This window comes from Parasteatoda tepidariorum, chromosome 7 (assembly GCF_043381705.1).
Source record: "Parasteatoda tepidariorum isolate YZ-2023 chromosome 7, CAS_Ptep_4.0, whole genome shotgun sequence".
Lineage (NCBI taxonomy): Eukaryota > Metazoa > Arthropoda > Arachnida > Araneae > Theridiidae > Parasteatoda > Parasteatoda tepidariorum.
This window is the reverse complement of record NC_092210.1, coordinates 75974861-75997176: the sequence shown is the minus strand read 5'-3', so window position 1 is coordinate 75997176 and position 22316 is coordinate 75974861. Positions and strand designations below refer to the sequence as shown.

General features: G+C 29.4%; 1 protein-coding gene and 1 long non-coding RNA gene across 5 annotated transcripts in view; one reads left to right on the top strand and one right to left on the bottom strand.

The window, feature by feature from the left end:
- Positions 1-22316, top strand: part of LOC107441786 (tyrosine-protein phosphatase 69D) — a 521936-nt gene that overhangs the window by 83674 nt on the left and 415946 nt on the right. The window lies entirely within an intron of this gene.
- The window catches only part of LOC139426067 (uncharacterized), a 114209-nt gene continuing 96735 nt past the window's right edge, over positions 4843-22316 (bottom strand). Inside the window, exons 2-3 of the long non-coding RNA XR_011637345.1 lie at positions 10439-10534; positions 4843-4971 (exon numbers count right to left, since the gene is read on the bottom strand). This is a non-coding gene — a long non-coding RNA (uncharacterized lncRNA). The remainder of the gene's footprint in view (positions 4972-10438; positions 10535-22316) is intronic.

Here is a 22316-nt window from a genome sequence, read left to right as displayed (position 1 = left end):
TAATATGTTGTGAACCATAAATTTATTTAAGAAAATTAATGTCATAGGATAAGTGAAACTTCTAATGCGACTTCCAACAGGGTTGCGTTAAGCGTTTAACGCTGCCATGGCAACGAGTGGCCTGTGATCCTTGCAGGAGATTTTAATGTGAATTTCTCGTTACCTGAAGCTGAAACATTATTAACCTTCCTTAAAGACAAATTTGGATTGGAAATGATAAATGGTAGGAATGATCCAACAACCAAAGGGGGAACTACCATTGATGCAGTTTTTGCAAGAAACATTGAAAAAATTGAACTCAAAACATTTCTTACTTTAGTTATCATAATCCCATTGTAAATGTTATAGATTTGGATATTTCTCCACTCGAAAATGATAATTAAAAGATGCGATCAATTGTGAATTGTAAGCAATGTTAATAAAGTTTGTCTTAAAGAAACAATATGATTTCACTAAAAATCAATGTCTACCCCTTCCTATTTTCATTTCCACATAACGAAGTTTCACTTCTTCCGCGCAAAAGGACTCCACGCACTATTTTTTTTTTTTTTTAGTGTTATCTCCAGTTTCTTATGCCTTCAGCAAAAGATAAATGAATTTACAAACTAAATGGTAAATACCACAAGTCATTTCGTAAACTGTACTGTACAATAACAACAGAGCATGGAGTGTTTCTTAAGCATTGACGTAAAAATAAATAGGAAATAGGTAATCACCAATTTTATTGCAAATTATAACCATTAGTGCCACCTTTGCTAAGCTTTATATGGTTCTCCATCCATAAATCTGATTATTTTATCTTTAAAAAATCTTTCATCATTGACGTTTTTTTAAAAAAAATTTTTACATGCATTGTGAAAAATGAATACTCAAGTTTTAAGAAACTTTGCTTGTTCTGGACGAAACCGTTTCCTATTATATGCTTCTAGTAAGCATTTCGTCAAAGAGACAAAAAAATAGTACTAAAATCATGTGGCACTCGTGATACTTTATAGTATCTAATGGACGGGATTGTTAAAAATGTTATCATTGACATTATACAGGTGGATCAACGTCACCCCAACAACACAAGAAGGACAGATAGAACAGAGAGGTAAATTGCATCCATTCCCAAAGCGGGGTTCGATCCCGGCGTCTTCCAGGTTTGAGGACAACTCCTTGATCACCATAGAGTCCTGTCGGCTAATTTCGTCATTCTAGTTTCGATCATGCAGTCTTCATTTTAGTTTTGTTTTATTCTAGTTAACAATCTTACAGGAAAGGAGTTGAGGAAACATTTTCGTCATATATTTGAAATTACGCGTTTTGCTACAAATCACGTGGTTACGTGACGAAATGATTTTCAAAATTCATGAAAAACAACTCAAATATTACTAAATCGTCAAAAGTGAGTTTTATTTTTAAAAGTGTTCTTAGCTATAATATATACAGGATGACAATAGCTGAGCTGGTTATCTAAAAAATATGTCAGAAAATGATTACATACTATAATAATAATTTAAAAGAAATTATGAAAACTCGTATTTAGTTTGTAAAATATTCGCTCTAAACCATCTGAAATGCTTGAACACTGGAAATCAATACTTCTTCCGATAACCTCTGAATGGCAATTCTGAGTTAATTTATAATTTCAGAATAAACTTTGACTTCATTATTAAACTTTTGACTTTAATATTGTCATAAGTTTAAAGGTTAGAAGAATAGAATGATCGTGACGACCGATATACGTTCAAAAACGCTGTATTTTGGTACTTTAACTGCGTTTATGAAGAATAAAATGAGTTAGCATGCTCAACATGCCTTGCTTATTTAACCACAAGTTTTAACAAAATTTTACTGCTCGTTCAAACTTTATCAAATTTTTTTAAATTTCACACGGCTTTGTAATTTTTAGCATGTATGAACCTAGATAATTAATTATTTTTAATGTGTAATAATTTTTGTAACTTATAGCTTTACATGTTATAATTATAACTTTAAGATTTATAGTTTAATATGAGCTAGCTTATAGTTTCATTTCTCGACAAATGTATTACGATAGTTAATATGTATCCACCCATATTATTGCCTAATTTTACCTATTTTGTGTTTTATATATTAAAATAAAATAAAACACTTATATCTATATATTTCACAATTTGATCCTACCATTGATAATGCGAATGGATTAGATAACAGTGATCTTTCTTTTCTTCCTTTTAAAGAAATGTATCATAAATTTATATATTTCAGATAGCGTTCCTTACATTTAAGAATGTGAATTTCATAAACTTTTTTAACAAAATAAGACTAAGAAGCACGTTATATGCTCAAGAAGTTTAAAAAAAAAATTTTCTTTTATTTAAGATTTTTTTTTTTGATTCAATTATCTCAAGATATATTTTAGAAAATAAGGACAAATATAAAGACAAAAAACCACTAAAAACAACAAAAGTTAGAAAATGCATAAGCCCGAGAAAAGATAAACTCTTAGTCAATCTTAAAATGATGTTTCTGTTGTTCTAAAACTTTATTTTTGTTTCATTTAACTTATAAATTATGCATTTTATTTAGTATTAATATATTTTTGGAAAAGACGTAATCATAAAAGTTTATAGTGAAAATTTATAGAAGAAACTTAAATACCAAAATGCTTTTATTAAATATTTACAATCAAGAGTTTCAGTTATTAACAAACGGTATATTTATACAGTTTATTTTTGAATACATATGTTATTTTACAAGTTATTATATAAAATTATGAAGCCGTATTTTCATGGAAATATAAAAAAGATTTTTTTTATGTTTCAAAGGAGTAACAATGCGTAGACCAACATAAAAAAAATTAATCTTAAAGAGTGAAAATAGGAATAATTCTATGCTCAGTACGTAAAATTCCATTGCTCCTCCCAACTTTTATTCATATAATAGAATTACATTGTCTCAAACTCACTATACTTAGACTAACTATAAATGCATTAACATAGAACATATTATGCATGCATAAGTCAAAAACCTGAAACAATTGAATTTTCTGAGACAAGGAAAAGCAGTTTGTCACTAAAAAATGAATAAAATGTTGACGGCAGATGACTAAACTTTATTCTTTCAAAGTTTAAGATTTCAAAATAAAAAAATAAAAAAATCTGTCAGAAAGGAGAACATCTCATGAATAAAAAAGGACATCAAACTTTTACGTTATCAATATAAAAAACTTTTAAAATGTGATTTAAAAAATGCAAATTTGCATAAAATGTTAATCGCATCAGAGTCACATCTGGCTTTTTCTGAAAACAAAAAAAAATGTCTTAAAAACATCGATGGTATTATAAACGATATTAAATTGCGCTTAGAAATGAATTCTTGGGTTTGCTTGTAAGGGAAAATTATTGAAATGCATTTAATATTTTTTTTCTTCAAATGTTTAAATAACGTATATTTCAAATGCACGAGATATTTGAATTTGTAAAACATATACTTGTAAAAAACCGGAAAATATCATCTTATTCAAATAATAAATAAATGAAATTGTTTTATGAAAAACTATCTTTTATCAATCTAGAGAAAGAGAAATTCTGAAATATTTTTAATGCGTTTATAATTGTGTTTTTACATTTAAATATTTACCAAAAGCAGTATTAGATTTGAATTTTATTTTTAAAAGTATTTTGAAAAAGTGTATTTTTAAAAGCACTTTTTTCTTAAAATATTCATTACTACTAATATTTTTATATTTAATTGTATTCCTGAAACATCGATTAGTTATATTGTTAATTTTGCCACACACTTCACATAAATATTATTATCGTGCATTCTTTTTTCTATCATATTAGGTAAAAGAAAGAAAAAACTGATTTATTATTAAATAAAACTGGATTTTTACATATATGTTTTGGGAAGAACAAATCGATCCTGGGTGATATTATTGTGAAGCAAAAGCATTAACTGCTTACCGATCATGACCCTATGAATTAAGATGCGGGAAAAACATTGTTTATTTCGTTTTGGTTGGTTGGTTCTAATGCCACTTGCCACAAGGCAAGCCTACTTGGTAAAACCGAGCAAATTTAAGGCAGAGTGAGCGATTCTTGTTTTTCAGCATCTGCATATATAGCATCTATGGCCAAGAATTTGACTTCTGCCACATCATACGTCACACCTGTTTTGTAAGGCGGACCCATTCATACATCCATTCATTCATCCACAGATCGTAATTTTGACCTGAATCAGAGAACGATCGGTCTCCTATCCAGCACCCCCAGAGGTTTTATTGGAACATGGAGGACTTTGCGACTCGACAGAATTTTAACGTGCATCAGTCACCAACTACACTTCAGCCGACAGGGTTCGAACCCACGAACTCTCGGACATGGACCCAGCACCCTACCGACCAGGCTTTCCCGGCCCTTACTTCGTTTTACTTTCAGCGATTGCAGTTTTGACACCCTTGTTGTTAGTTTTAAATTTTACATGTTTCGCCATATCTCCGAAACAAATGCCGCGTATAAAAACATTGTTTTGCACATAATTGTGAAACTTGTTTATTCAAACATTAAATAACCATATAACAGGATATAAAATAACAGGATATAAACAGGACATACAATAACAGGATATAAACAGGATATAAAATAACAGGATATGAACAGGATATAAAATAACAGGATATGAACAGGATATAAAATAACAGGATATAAACAGGACATAAAACAGGTAACAGTTGATAACAGGATGTAAAATAAAATTAGCTGCAATAAAATGCACATAAATTGAAAATAGCCAATGATTTTCCATTCTCATTCTTCTTTAACTAAGCTAAGTATTCGTTCGGAGTATTAGTTTGTGTTTAGTTGAATTAATCAAAACGTCAAGTTCTCAGTTATTGTCACCAATTCTGGCCCATCTGCCAACTCATCCATTAAAGTCAATAACAATTGTCTTCGGGTGAACAAGCCAGTTTCATCAACATTCAATTGCACTTGCTTCCATATCCTTTATTGTAAAGGAATAAATTAGTAAAGGGATGTTGTGAATTAACATTCGTTAATGAATTTTATTCTTTCCCTTGCTTTCAATTTGTACCTTAAAATTAATGCAATTTATTTTAAATCTGTCATTTTCTTTCTATTAAGGAATATTAACTTCTTAATGATACCAAAAACGAGTGCTATATATATGTTACCGGCAAATTATGAAACGCCGGCATTCTATAAAATGCCTAGGCATTGTATACAATGCCGGATGTTTTTTGGCAAGGTATGAAATATGAGAAGTATTTGATAATTTTCCTAGGCATTGTATATAATACCCAGGCATTCTATAGAATGACAAATGTTATTTAGGCAAAGTATGAAAGAACGTCCTGATGAGGTTATTACGTAAATGATATGCATTTCTCAAAAATAAAAACGTTACTCTGAAAAAATAATGAGAGTGCTAGTAAAAAAAATACGTAAAGAAAAATGAAAGTTGCACGAAACATAATTTATGCCTTTATTATTAAGGAAAACAAAATTTTCGTATAAAAAATTCACATTTAAGTCACAATTATTTTCAGTTTAGAAACAAATATTGCACAAAATATCCCTTTCATCACCTTTACTAGCATGGCCACAGAAGATTTTATACTTTGCTGGTATCTCACTTGGCATTCTATAGAATGCCTAGGAAATGTGTAAATTATAATCATTTCATGCATTGCCGGCTAGTTTTAGGCATTCTATACAATGCCTAGGCATTCTATAGAATGCTGGATTTCAAACTTTGCCGGTAACCTATATATATATATATATATTATAAAATAAAAGCAGAAAAAACTTAAGGTTCCTATTTTATATATTTTTATACTATATGATTGAGAAAACCCTTTTTTGTAACATGACGAAGTAAATGTTCCCACATTGTTATATATTTGAGTTTTAGCAACTGCAACAGTCCCTAAAATTAGATAACGAATAATGTCAAAATCCTAAAGTATTGGACATAAAAATTAAAATGATAACAATAAATCTCGATTCCGTACACCATTGTTTCACTACCACATTTCTATTTATTGTTAATAGTGAAAATATTTTTTTTACAGAATGAGAACATTGTATAAAATAAATAGGCTTTCTTAATTATGAAATATATAGGAGAGAATAAAAAAATACGTTTTTTTTTTTACAGAAAGAAAAATATTTTGGTATATTGATTTTATCCTTGGGCTCACTAAAAATATATCTGAAGAGTAAAAGAATTACGAAAAACAGCCTTTTTCAAAATTCCCTTCAGGGTTCATATGATCGACGTTCGAAAAATATTTCTTGTCAAATATGTTTTTCACGATGATTTACAGTTTTTATGAAATATTTACTTTTTCTTACATATTTTTAACCAATATTTTTTAAAGAAGTCTTACCTAAGTCTCTATTATAAAGTTAATAATAATCAAAATGGAACTAATATGAATAAATGGCAATAGTTTTTAATAAGGAACAAGCAAATAATGAATAAGGAGCAAATAATGAATAACAAAAAAGGATCACCTTAGTTACTTTTGTTCTAATGAACGTATCATCACGTACAATAATGTAATCTTAAAAGTACAAAGGCCTACCCCTAAGTATGCTGATTAAATAACTCACATGGTATTTAAAGTTACAAAATTAAGCACGAAAACGATGAGAAACATACCATTTTTTGATTCCTGATTCGTAAAGTCAGCAGCAATTTAAAGTATGGAAAGAAAAAATATATTTAAAAGTATAGCTTTAAATATGAAAAAAAAATAACTTAGCTAATCGTAAAATTAGTTCATTTTGTAAAATTTATTGATCTGAAAAGACTAAAATCAGCACTATTATTCGTTATCAGCTTCTTGCATCAGCTGTCTTGAATTAATAAAATCCAAAAATAAATATATAATCATGCATTTAACTGTACTATTTCTTAGAATTTCCAAATACTTGCTATTCATTCGCCATTTTTAGTTTACACTCTATGAATTCAAAATTGCATTTACTTTAAAAGCGCTGCTCAAACATTAATCTCTTTCATTTTAATATATTTCAAGATATTGCCTTTAGAATTTACAGCTCAGATTGCTTTTGACTTTAGCTACAAGTGAAAATTAAACCAGTTCTAAATTCAGACAACTTGTCAAATATTTGCCTTCAATAGTTATAATGCGAGCATTTATATTCAATTATTCAAAATGAATGCAACAATTCTAAAACGCTTTACTGTACTTTTGCATGAATTCACATTTTGAAACTCGCATAGATTGTTAATATGTTTCATTCCGATATGAGAGCTTCATTAACATCTTTTGTGCTTAAATTCCGAACATTTTATGTTTGTTTAAATTCTAAATCCTTTATAGTAAGTGTAACCAAGCTAGGTTCATATATATTTGCCAGCAACAGATACAAAACCATATGTTTGAAGTTTTTTACCTTTCTTAAAACCAAGAATATTTTAAGTGAAAAGAAAGAAAGATTAAAAAAATTAAGCATTACACCTTGAATAACTCTCGGCGTTAAATTAGATTTTTAGGTAATAAAATGATTTTAAGGGGTAATTAAACTAACCATAAAAAATCTAAAAATATATTTTTTTTAAATTTTTATATTAGGGCTTCACTTCCATTCTGGGCTTTTCTAATTCAAAAATTTTATCTCTTATAATTATGATCCTTGTTTACTTAAATAATAAAAAAAACATAATAGCCCTTGTGAAATAAAATATTTTTGTATAAAATATTATTAAACTATCACTGGGTAAACAAGTTTAAAATGTGAAAGCAAATGTTAATTTATTTTTATTTTGACTACATAATTCAGATCTCAAAATCTCAAGCATTACAAATTACATAAAATTTTTGAACCCTTTACTTGTCCCTTGATTTAACTATTGGTATCATTCAGATCAGATTGAACACAAACCTTCATTTTTTAATGCGAAGAATTTGAATCTGTTGGGGAAAAGGAAGTTACAGACCATGTCAACCTTCATCTATGAAAAGATTTAACTNTTTTTTTAAATTTTTATATTAGGGTTTCACTTCTATTCTGGGCTTTTCTAATTCAAAAATTTTATCTCTTATAATTATGATCCTTGCTTACTTAAATAATAAAAAAAACATAATAGCCCTTGTGAAATAAAATATTTTTTGTATAAAATATTATTAAACTATCACTGGGTAAACAAGTTTAAAATGTGAAAACAAATGTTAATTTATTTTTATTTCGACTACATACTTCAGATCTCAAAATCTCAAGCATTACAAATTACATAAAATTTTTGAACCCTTTACCGGTCCCTTGATTTATTTATTGGGATCATTCAGATCAGATTGAACACAAACCTTCATTTTTTAATGCGAAGAATTTGAATCTGTTGGAGAAAAGGAAGTTACAGACCATGTCAACCTTCATCTATGAAAAGATTTAACTATTGGGATCATTCAGATCAGATTGAACACAAACCTTCATTTTTTAATGCGAAGAATTTGAATCAGTTGGGGAAAAGGAAGTTACAGACCATGTCAACCTTCATCTATGAAGAGGTACCCCACCATAGAATCGAGTTAACATGTTTTATATACTAGTTAGTTGGAATAATATTTTTATAGTGGTAGATACACTACAGTACTCCCCCACCAGAATTATATCTGAGATAGAATTCGATGAATGGATACCACAAGTTGATTCATTGTTGTTTTGTGAGAAGCAAGGAGAGCTGTTTTAAGATCACCGTACATTTTGCTGATTGTGAGAGCTGTATTAAGTTCACGGTCGTGGTTGCTTCTGTGTTCCCTTTAGCAGTCGAATGAGTGCGTTGTTTGTGATAGAGACTGAGTAGCAACAGCACGAGGAGGTGGATGATGTCGTAGTCACAAGCAGCAAGTCAACTGTTCAATGGAAATCATCCATCAAAGAAGGCGTGTTCAAATCGTAGTGGGTGTTTCTGCCAAGATAGGCGTGTTTACATCACGTCCGAAGGTCACCATTGTGGGGCGAGTAGTTATCGACCATATCAATGTACATCTATGAAAAGTTTACCCCTCGTAGAATCGAGTTAACATGTCATTTATACTAGTTAATTGGAATTATATTTTTGCAGTGGTAGATACACTGCATCCCCTTTAGTTGAGAATAGGCTGCTTCCAGAGTATTTTGCTTCCTCTATAAGATTTCAAAATATTAAGAAATAAAGTTTGCTTTTAACATAATGCAAGTAAAAACTCTAAAAAGTAAAATTAGCATAAAACATTGCAAAACTAACATTAGGGTTTGAATAACTTAAGGTTTAAAAATTAAAAGTGTTTAAATAATTCAAGGGAGTCATTATATTTTTTATAGAGATTTGAAACTGGATTTCACAAGCAAACTCTGAAGTCTTCTATTAGGAAACCTTTATATGGAAAATAGAATTTGTAATGCATTGTTAGGATGGACTAAAAAAGCAGGCAAACCTTAAAATAACTTTAGTTTACTTTCAGAATCTTTTGAAACGTGATATCTGATCTATTCCAAAGCAAAATATTTTTTCAGCGACATTTTGAATTTTTATCCAGAGAAAAATCCGTGTAACACCAACAATTCAATTAACATAAAGGGAAACTTTTCAGGAATTTTATATTAAAAAATGTAACTTTTTTTAAACAAATCAAATTATTTTTTAAACAGTCAAAATTACAAATAAAGGAAGAATTAAAAATAAAATTTTAAAAATATATTTTGGAACTTTCAAAGAAGCAAGCCTTTTACACAAATGACAGAAAGTAATATTGACTCCCGCTTATCAAATAAAATTGGCTTTATACATATAAAAAAACTCATTGTGTTAAATTTTCACTGATGGCTTTCGCACTTTTCAAATATATGTTTCTTTTCCTATAAATCAACGAAAAAGAGATAAAAATGTTTGAAACTAAAATATGTATTTGCACAGACAAGTTCAAACTTTTACAATTTGTCACCATTCCTTAAAGCACTTCGTAAAAACTCTAAGAAAAAAAAGTGAAGTTTAAAGGGTACGTCGCTCCTGTACCAAATATCGCTTATTATCGAAAAATGTTTTCTCTTTGAACCATAAAAGCTTTCTTCTCCTGAGCAAAGAATAAACGTTCAAATCCTGTTTGAGAAACAACTTTAAAAGCCGTATCACTTAAAAATACAAACTCTATAACATCATTGCGAAGAAAAGAAAAAAACCTACGCTTTTGACCCGATTCGCAGAAAAGCTTTTTGGTTGAATTTCCGCGATAAGAAATGGTATATTAAAAGCAAAGTTCGAAGAAAACTAATATCAAAGATTTCTTTTGGCCTTTAGCCAGGATTTTTTCCACCAGCAGAAAAAAAATTTAAGTTTGGGAAGAGACGGAATGCTGTAAAAGGAATTTAATTTTTGATGGGCTCGACGCATCTGATCTACAATAGATATTAAAACAAATATTTCAAGGAGTTCTGCGTACCTTCGGGTGATATTGATTTAACTATAAATCTTCCATTTCACTTTGAAGAAATGTTGGGTTGAATTGTGTAAATAAATAACAAACACTGTTGGAGAGCTGAAAATTTTAAAAGATTATTAAAAATTAACAGGTTTAGAAAAAAAATTACTTACAGTAATAAAATTTTTTAAAGAAATTATTTACCGAAGTTTCTTCCTAGTGAAAGTGAATATGTGGGCTTTAACAAGCCTATTCTTGTATATGACGATAGGTTTTACTTGTGTATATGACGTCATATCACTGGTTCAAAACTAAAACGACACATCTGCAAACGTATTATGCTTGCAGATGTGTCGTTTTAGTTTTGAACCAGCGATATGTTCTGAGTTACTGAAGTCTTTACATGAGGGACGTGCTCTTTAACTACAAATAAGTTCGAGTTTCCTTATTGATATCTGAGTTAGAAGATTTTCGGAGTTCGAAGATCTTACACCGCCAAATATCGAGATTGTTAGGATTCTTTCGTTTCCGAGTCATCCCAATTCAGAATTTTGAAAATCAGAACATTACAAACAAGGAACACATTTGTAAATACAATAACTTTCAAGTTTCACTTATTTACGGATTTAATAATTAATATTATTTTTTATAGTTTTTATACTTACTAACTGAGCTGAACAGATTTTTGCTTATGTGTTCAGAGAAATGTTAAGTGAAATAATAAACAAGTGTTAAAAACGGTACATTTGAAATTCAATTTCTCAGCGAATATACGGCAAATTTGGCTCACATTTTGTATTTCACATTTTTCTTTCTAATTTTGTACTGTTTTTTCTTTCTTAGATTCTTTAAAAGAGTGAAAAATTGTATACTTTCGAAATCAATTTTTTTTCACTGTTAAATAAAACAATAAACATATACTAGAAGTATGGAATTTTCTTTGGATGAAAGAATTTTATCTAGTCTTACAATTGTGTGCAAAAACTTTGCAATTAACCTCTCGATATATGGTAAAATACTGTTAAATATGGTAAAAAACATCAATGGGTCTAAACTTTAGACAGCTCTCCTGGACAAACTATTGGAACCATATTTCCCTGATTGCGGCTATTCCCTATATTTTGAGGGTAATGACTCCAAATTCATCGGGAAAAAATATGTTCATTCAGAGAATTTGTGTTCTTCTGTCTGATTTCGTAACTTTAAACATGGTATCCGTTAATTATTTAGCATATTTGAAGTCACGCTTTCGAGCCATGAGGATTGAGTTCTCGAACGTCTTGATCAAAAGTTATTCACGGTGGTCCGTTTTTTTTTTCTCCACTATATTGCATATTGCTCTACTTTTGTTTAATTTTAAGGAATTAAGAAAATGTATGAAATTATTATCATAAGTCTAAGCTCACCCAAAATTAAAAGACGTTTCAAAAAATTAGCCCGATTCCTTGTCGGCACCGAGTATAGACTTTTAAACTTGACTGAGCAGTCTCATCTATATCTCTTACAAACCTGTCACAGGTAGATAAATGTATAGCAGACCAGTAGAGTTTGTAAAGGTCAAAAATTAACTGAAATATTCGTTTTTATAAAGAGTTATATACTTTTTTATTTATTTAGGTTATGCAAATATTATTGTATATTAACTCTAAAATAATATTTAAGAAATTTGGTCTAAATAAAATCATTAGTATTTACTCATTATGGGTTCGAAAATTAATATTTAGGGGAATTAAAATAGGAAAACTTAATCAAAACCCCTTACAAATTATTATCTCTCATACATTTAAATTATCGAAACCGTTATCTTATAGGGTGAGACAAAAAATATTAATATAGATATATTTATATATTGAGATCCTATGTTATATGTTAATATTCTTTCCTTTGTGGGAGAGAAATACCCCTCTATTTTCGCAGTTCCTGTTTTATCGTCTTTTGGAGGAAGAAGCCTTTGAAAGAATTTTATGACTTTGTTTTTCACAAAATCACCAACTGTAGACTTAAATTTTTTTCGTTCGTCTATTTCTTAAGGGAGGGGCTTGCTTAGCCAATCTTATTCATAATTTTTTAAACTCTCTTTATCTGGTTATCAATTGGCTGGATTTTTTCTCAGCCAACGAACATTTCTGAATATTGTCACATTCTTTCTTGCATTTTCTTGCGTTCGATATACCAAAGGGTAAAGTGCGAAAAAAAACGGGCCACCTTGAATAATTTTTGATCGGATTTCCACGTTCTAGGACTCAATGGCTCGAGAGGATGATCTCTAATATGCTAATTAATAAATACAAGAGATATTTTAATTTACGAAATCATATACAAAAACGTACTTTCACTGAATAAACATACCTATTTTTTCGATAGATTCAGATTTCTGACATCCAAAATCTGGGAAATATGGTTCCAACAGTTTGGTCAGCAGAGCGTTCCAAAGTTTGATCCCCATAATGTTAATTTCACTTTTTGCGTATTTCGCCATATCTCGAGAACTTGTTTAGCGAATTGAAAAAAATTTTGCACATAATTAAAAAACTCATTTAACCAAATGTAATTCCATGCAAAAAATATCGTTTAGTAAACATATAATATTTTTTAATATTTTATTAAATAATTCTAAAAAAAATTTGAATTGTAAGGTATAAAATTTTTAATAAGACATTTAAGGAAAGTAGTTTTATGTGGCCGAAAAAAAAATTTAAGCAAAATCGGTCAAATAATTCCTGAGAAATCGAATTTCAAGTACCTGACTTTTTTGAAATTCAACTTCTCAGGAACTATTCGATTGATTTCAGTCAAATTTTATATTTTTCGATGTAAAATTACATTCTTTAAACTAAAAAAATTGTATACATTACAATTTTCGACCGTTATTGATTAAAATAATAAAAATAATAAATATCTGCCAAAATTTATTTTTTGCATTATCTTTGCGTAAACAAATTTTATAATAGTGAGCAAAAATTTTTCAATTCACCTAAAAAGTTTTCGACAAATAGTGAAAAACCCAAAAAGTAAAATTTACATCACGGGGTTCAAACTTTAAAGCTCTATCCTGACCAAACTAATGCGACCATATTTCCCAGATTGCGGCTATCCCCTACAGATTGGGGGTCAGAAATCTGAATCTGTCGAGAAAAAATCATGTTTTTTTTTTTCGAGAAACTACGATTTTCTGTCTGTTTTCGTAATTTTAAAATATCATCCACACTTATTAATTAGCATATTTGAAATCACCCCCTCAAGCTATTAAGATATTGTAAGAGTCCTAGTTCGTGGAAATCCAATCATTAGGTCAAAAGGCATTCAGCGTGGTCTATTTCTTTTTAATTTTGGCATACTGTACTACCTGTCCTTTCTATCCGATAGATGCGGATCGATGGAATCTGCATCAGGTAAATAAATTCCTTTTCCTACATCTTTCCTCTTTGACTTTAATATTAATACAAATCCTCAAATCGTTATAAATTTCAACAATTTAAAAATGTCCTTTATATCTCCCGCTTTATATCTTTGAATGTTTCGTTAATATTTAAGAACCTTTCAATTCAAATCTTTCTTTTGTATTTATCTTTTCATCCCTATATAAATTACTTACTTGTGCCGTTATTGTATCCTCAAGTTGAAAATAAATCTAAACGTTTTATTTTAAATAAATTAATACAAATATAGTAACAACGTTTTTGAAAATTAATTGATTTGTCATGATTCTGATCTCTTAAGAGATTTTTTGTTTTAATTTTTGCATGTTACCTATGCAAATACAGAATACCGCTTGCTTCGAACAAACAAAATAAAGACATCAAATTACAAGTTTGATTATTAAAATTCAATTTTATTCGCTTCAAATTTTATAAAAAGAATTTCCCACATGTTTTTAAAATAACATAATTTTTTATTTTAATTTTTGTCACAAAACAGACCTTAAACAAATATCACTCAAATATTTCAGAAATAAATCTTTACATCGATAAAAAATTATAAAATTTAAATTTTTAATGAAAATGTCTTAAGCAATGCTCGTTTTTAAAACATTAAATGCGTTTTAAGTTATGAATGGTGGAGAAATTATTTCACTTCAAATTTGTTCTAGGATATATTTGTGACACTTTCTCTTAACGAGATCTACTTTTTTCGAGATCTACTTTTTTATTTAACGTTTTTTTATGCCACTTAGCATTGTTTCACACGAGTACTATCTCATAAATTCACTACTATCTCTAACACTTATCTTCAGTACTATCTCTAACACTTATCTTCAGTACTATCTCTAACACTTATTGACTTGTAATTAAATATTACCCTTAATTGAAAGCATTTATTTGAATACAAATTACACATTAAACAGATCTGATACGTCGAAAACATTACTATGTATATTCAAAAAGCAAATAATAGAAAACCCTAGCACGAGAATAAAATGTCAATTTTTCATTAATTAACTTGCAATAAAATATTTAATTATTTGTAACTAAATATTCACCTTTCTTGAAAACATATATTTGAATACAAATTATATATTAAACCAAAAGTGTTTCCTTCAAAAACACTATAACATTCCCAAACACTATCCATATTCAAAAAGCAATTAGTAGAAAAGTCTAGAATGCAAAAAAAAATGTAGATTTTTCCTTAATTAACTTGTAATAAAATATTTAATTATTTGTAATTAAATATTCACCTTTATAAAAACATATATTTGAATACAAATTATAGATTAAACCAAAAGTGTTTTCTTCAAAAGCACTATAACCTTCTCAAACACTATCTATATTCAAAAACCAATTAATAGAAAAGCCTAGTACGAGAATTAAATGTTGATTTTTCTTTAATTAACTTGTAATAAAATATTTAATTATTTGTAATTAAATATTCACCTTTATGGAAAACATATATTTGAATATAATTTATATATGAAACCAAAAGTGCTTCCTTCAAAAACACTATAACATTCCCAAACACTATCCATATTCAAAAAGCAATTAATAGAAAAGTCTAGAATACAAAAAAAATGTAGATTTTTCCTTAATTAACTTGCAATGAAATATTTAATTATTTGTAATTAAATATTCACCTTTATAAAAACATATATTTGAATACAAATTATAGATTAAACCAAAAGTGTTTTCTTCAAAAGCACTATAACCATCTCAAACACTATCTATATTCAAAAACCAATTAATAGAAAAGCCTAGCACGAGAATTAAATGTCGATTTTTCCTTAATTAACTTGTAATAAAATATTTAATTATTTGTAATTAAATATTCACCTTTATTGAAAACATATATTTGAATATAATTTATATATGAAACCAAAAGTGCTTCCTTCAAAAGCACTATAACATTCCCAAACATTATCTATATTCAAAAAGTAATTAATAGAAAAGTCTAGAATGCAAATAAAATGTCGATTTTTCCTTAATTAACTTGTAATAAAATATTTAATTATTTGCAATTAAATTTAATTATTTGTAATTAAATTAAATTAATTATTTGTATTTGAAATAAAATATTTAATTATTTATAATTAAATGTTCACCTTTATTGAAAGCTTATACTTGAATACAAATTATATATGAAACCAAAAGTGTTTCCTTCAAAAGCATTATAACATTCCCTAACACTATCTATATTCAAAAAATAATTAATAGAAAAGTCTAGCATGCAAATAAAATGTCGATTTTTCAATAATTAACTTGCAGTAAAATATTTAATTATTTGTAATTAAATATTCACCTTTATTGAAAACATACATTTGAATATAATTTATATATTAAACCAAAAGTGTTTCCTTCTAAAGCACTATCTATATTTAAAAAGTAATTAATAGTAAAGTCTAGCATGCAAATATAATGTCGATTTTTCCTTAATTACCTTGTAATAAACTATTAAAATATTTAATTATTTTTATAAATAAAATATTTAATTATTTTTAACTAACTGTTCACCTTTATTGAAAACATATATTTGAATACAAATTATATGTTAAACCAAAAGTGTTTCCTTCAAAAACACTATAACATTCCCAAACACCATCTATATTCAAAAAGTAATTAATAGAAAAGTCTAGCATGCAAATAAAATGTCGATTTTTCCTCAATTAACTTGTAATATACTATTTATTAATTTTTTATTAACCGTTCACCTTTATTGAAAACATATATTTGAATACAAATTATATGTTAAACCAAAAGTGTTTCCCTCAAAAACACTATAACATTCCCAAATACTATCTATATTCAAAAAGTAATTAATAGAAAAGTCTAGCATGCAAATAAAATGTCGATTTTTCATCAAAGTATTATTTTACAATTCAGTAATCTTTAAATATATTCAAATACCTAAAGTGTTATCTTGCAATTAGGAGTGCCGTCAGGGAAACAATTTTAAGAAACAATGCGTGGTGGCAGCATCCGTTCCATTCAAAATCCATCATGCGGCATCACGCAATCACATCTATCACCTCTCCTCCGTCTCACCATCAAAATATCTCATTAAACTTCACGCTATTCACGGTTTAAATGTTTCGATATTATAACAGATCGAAGTCTGAGAATTCTATATTAATCCATCATCCCGACATTTTGGCCGTCATAGATTGCGACCTATTTCCCTCAAAATGCTATGCCCACCCCCCTCTTGCCTGCTTTTAGCTCTAGAATGCTTTGATGAAAAGTGATATTGAACGCTGTTTCGGCATGATTTGTTATTCAGAGAACATGCATTTGCATGAATTAGACGCATATTCATAGATATTATAGTTGCATGTTCATAGATGTTGCGAGAACGTTAACAAATGATTTAGATAATTTTCCTTCCACTGAATGATGTATAAAAGTTAAGATATTGTATATAGAGTCTTTGTATTAAGAAGTCTCTTTTATCGACTTTTTCGATTTCATGTTAAATTTTTGATTTGCATTTTTGCACTATAAAAAATTTCGGATCAAATTATGGTAAAAAATACTATCATTTAGAGTGCCAATATTTTACGAAGCGAAAAAAATTTTTTCGTTACGTAAAATTTTAAGGAACAAAATAAATGATTTACCATAACATCTACAGTAATTTTTATTGTAAAATCACTGATTAACTGTTATTAAATAAACATTGGTTTAAAAATTACACCTAAAAATTTCGCGGCAAAAATGAATTTTACAGATGCTGAACTCAGGTTATTAGTTTTTTAACCGCATTTTGATCCGGAATATCTTTGACAGAGTACCCAACAACCATTTGAAGATTATTATACTGCAGTGCAATAGAAATTCCTCATAATTACCGAAACATTTGAAATTAATTTTTTTATACATTTGACATTTCAGACAAATCAAAAAATAGCAGAAAAATTTAACAAAAATAAATTTTTTTAACAGTTTTTTTAAATATGTTATTAGCGTGATAGGGGAAAAATAGTAATCAAGCCGCTTTTCGCAAAATCTATCTGAAAACGCGATCATCACACCTTTTAGGACATATTAAAAAGCATAATGGTCACCTTTTTAGATTCAGTGAAATAGTGCTTAATATTTTTTCAAACTTCTATGATTTTTTTTCTCAGAAATGTGACGGAATGAAATGGGTAATTTGTGGTTTTGAGTATAAAATATCAAACAATGTATTTGCCAGCATCAATTTTTTTTCACCAGTTAATTTAACCACAATACGAACAGACGAAAATAGATTTAATAGATTCGATAATATATTAGATAGACGCAAAAACAAAAATATTTATAAAAATTCTAACCTAAGCAATTTTAAATTCTGAACTATCCTTAAAAAAGTTGATTGCGGAATTGTATTGCTGTAATTTTATTAACATAAAAAATGAATGGAGAATCTAAATTTTGCAATCACGTTATGATGAGATGAAAGCCCTACATTTTACTTGTTTTATAGAAAAATGCCAAAAAGGAAAAATATCAGTTTATATTATCAGTTGAAATTAATTAAAAACGATTAAAAGCTCATTTAGAATTTTTCCACCTCGTCACTATCTAACAGTTGAGTTCAGTCACGCGGTAAAAGGTTAACGAACACAATTTTCATAATTAACTATTTGTCCCGTAGTTGACTGATCGTTGAGACATGGTTCTCAGTAGAACACCGAAGTCAAGCATCATTGGCTGATGTCAGTATGCGGGTGGGTGACCACTTTGATCAACCTGCGTTCCACCGTAAGACTAAACTGTTCTGCTAAACTGTTCTACTGTAATGTGTACGACTGCGTGACCAGGTCGTTGGGCTGACAAAGCAGGGTGCCATCCCCTCTGCAGAAGATTAAAATTGCGATGACATGCCTTCAGGTCATCCTCAGCAATGTTTCCCAGACCGTCTCCAATAGCCCATAGTGCAGCTCCAGTGCGACGTTAATAAAGAACCTACCTACATACATAATTAAATATATAATATTTTGAAATATTTTTGATTTAATTTTATTCATTGATATGCTTCTATTAACTACCAAACTTCAAATTTTTTGAATATAAGTAGTTTCAAAGTGTACGAAGTCGTTCAGAACTTGTTTTTCCCTTTGATAATAAATGATAGACATTTTAAGTTTTAAAAATATTTTCCGCCTCAAAATTTTAAATTTAATAATATTTTTTCACTTCATTCACTAAAATGTGTTTTATTAATGCTAGCCATAAAATTTAAAATTTAAGGCTGTAAGTATTTTGTAAATTTGAACTTCAAATTTTAAAATTTACCACTTTAAAAACCTGAGTATGAATTTTCAAAAATTCTCACAATTTTAAAAGTCGTCATCTACGTACAAAAAAGCAAATTTCAATGAAAATTGTATGTATTTTTAAAACTTTTTCAATTTAAACTTAAAGTGCAAAAAACTCAACATTTTAGAAATTTTTTCTTTTAATCTTAAATTTAAAGTTTTAAAATTCCTTATGTTCTCGAAATTTAATTTTTGGCATCTGGGTTCAATAGATTCATCTCAAAGACGCAATGTCACAAAAATTCGAGAACATTAATTATTTCTCTACAGAAATTCCGTTCCTGTACTTCTTTTTTTTACTGTGGAATTGCAATTTTATTACAGCTTGTAGCAAAAATAGGATTTCACATCTTAGTATTTTGCAAATTCATTCACTTTTATTCAAAACCCACCAAAGAGAGATATTTCTCCCTCAAAACTAAATACTAATGATTTAGTGAAATTAAAAGAATATTATTATAGGCTACTACTATTAAAGTAAAATACTGCGAATACTTAAGAGTTTTTGATAAAAGTCAATCAACCAAAAAATAAACGAAATACTCATGCGTTTCATGAAACATGGGAGCACACCTGTTCTTTTTCTCAAGCGATCATCTCGAAATATGTGAGTTCTTTCGATTTGTTTTTGTTCCTCAAAAGCTGTTCTCACTTGAAAAATAAATTGGAAGGATTTTTACCTTTCAAAATAAATATTTTCCCAAGGGAATTGCTTTTAAATAAAGAATTAAAAGGAATTTGTGTTTTAAAACACTGACAAAATTTTGTTTTCTTAAACTTTGATTTGTTTAAATAATATTCACTTAATTAAAAAGCGCTTATTTGTTAAACATATAAAGGTAATTATTTAAAATTTAAGCAAAATTTGATTTCATAAAACTTTTAGTGAATCGCATATTATTCGAAAATATTCTTTCGTTCTTGTTATATAATATATATTTTGATCTATAGTAATTTTACGAAAGTCTTTTCGCAAAGAAAGTTCTAGATGGATAGAGCCTTATTAGTTTGATAGCAATATTCATTCTACAGATGCATTAAATGTAAGTTTACTAATAAAAAATATACACTATTCAAACTGGTAGTTTAGTTGGTGTTGCGTTTAACCCCTTAACGATCGGTTAATTTTCAAGAAAACGGTCATAAAAGTGCCTATGTTTTTAGCTATTGTATTTGTATTACGTATTTGATTAGTGCTGACGTATAGTTTAAAATAAACCAATTACCTTAAAAATATCCTGGTATTGCCATCTGCTGTGTAAAATGAGAAATAAAATGTTTTCCGGGCAAGGGAAATAAATTAGTTTTATTTTTATTGGCGCGTTACTACTGAACACTCCAGCCCGTCAATATCACGGGAGCGAGAAATAGAGGGCGAAACCTCACTCCGTCATTTGCACGGGAGCGAGAAGGAAGTGGCTAATAAAGCATAAGTCACAATCAATTACACAGCACAAATGTAAGCATCAATGCGTGTTCTAGATACGTTGATTTAATGGTTCACTAAAGTATAGTTTGCTTATGTAAAGAACACCCCTAACTTTTGTCAGGAGTAGTGGCATGACGAAATTTGATTTTGTCGTTACTTAAGGCACATTTTGACTTGTGTCGGTGAGAGAATAGGAATCAGAAGAGAGAAAATCTCCCCTCTTTGAAAGGCGTTATTTCTTGTTTCAATAGCAGACGGTATTAGACTTTGTCGCGAGAGGAGTTCCTTCTATAGACAAACTATATATCGAAAGTAAAATTGAAAAGAAAAGATGAAAGGTCACAGTAACAACTTAAGACAATAACAACTTAAGGCCGGGATAGCCTGGTCGGTAGGGCGCTGGGCCCATATCCAAGAGGTCGTGGGTTCGATCCTCGCCGGCCGAAGATTCCCCGTGTAGTAAATGGTGACTGATGCACGTTAAATCTGTCGAGTCTCAAAGTCTTCCATGTTCCCACAACAAATCAATACCTCTGGGGGTACTGATCCAGGAGTTTCCTTGTCTTCTGGATTGGTTCAAAATTACAAGGCTACGGAGTTGAACGTAAGTAGTCGTAAACCCATGAAATTGGGTCGGCTGTTCAACGAAGGTTATAAAATAAATGAAAAAAATAGCAACTTAAGGAGTCGCAATGGGTCAGGGGATAGAGCGCTCGCCTTCCAATAAGGTAAACCGGGGTTCGATCCCGGCGATGGCTGGTTGGCACGAATTCCGCCTCCGGCTTGCACCGACCACAGTGCTGACGCGAAATATCCTCAATGGTAGACGGATCATGGGTTAGAGTTCAATTGCCGTCAGGCTAACCGTGGGAGGTTCTCGTGGTCTTCCTCTCCATGTAGCGCAAATGCTGGTTAGTTCCATCAAAATGTCCTCCACGAAGCCAAATTTCTCCCCGTACTTGATACAGGAGTTCCCTCGTCTTCTGGGTTCGGTTCAAAATTACAAGGCTACGGAGTTGAACATTAGTAGTCGTACACCCAAAAATTCGGTCGGCAGTTCAACGACGGTTATAAAATAAAATAAAATAACAACTTAGGAACCGCGATGGCTCAGGGGATAGACCGTTCGCTTTCCATTGAGGCAAACCGGGCTCGAATCCCAGTCGATACGAATTCCGCATCCGGCTTGCACCGATCACAGTTCTGACGTGAAATATCCTCAGTGGTAAACGGATCATGGGTTAGAGTCCCCTTGCAAATGTGGGTTAGCTCCATCAAAAAGTCCTCCACGAAGACAAATTTAACTCAATACTTGATCCAAGAATTCCCTTGTCTTCCGGATTGGGTTCAAAATTACAAGGTTATGGAGTTGAACATTATTAGTCGTAAGCCCATAAAATTGGGTCAGCTGTTCAACGACGGTTATAAAATAAAATAACATCTTAAAGACCTAAATTGTCATGCGCATCATTTTCTAGCTCTGGACATGCATTTTTACATCTTACTAGGTTTGACATAACAAAAATATCTTATTTTTCGTTCCGTAAACCAAGGATATTTGAAAACACTTCCCCTAGATATCATATTAATTTCGTTTCAAAATATTTGAAAAAATATATTCCTGACTTCTATTATTTCTTAATTATTATTATTATTATCCTTGCAGCTAGATGGCATGGTCGGTCTTAAACGTGTTAAGCAAAATTATTGGTATTGGGTACACCTGAAGTTAGAAACAG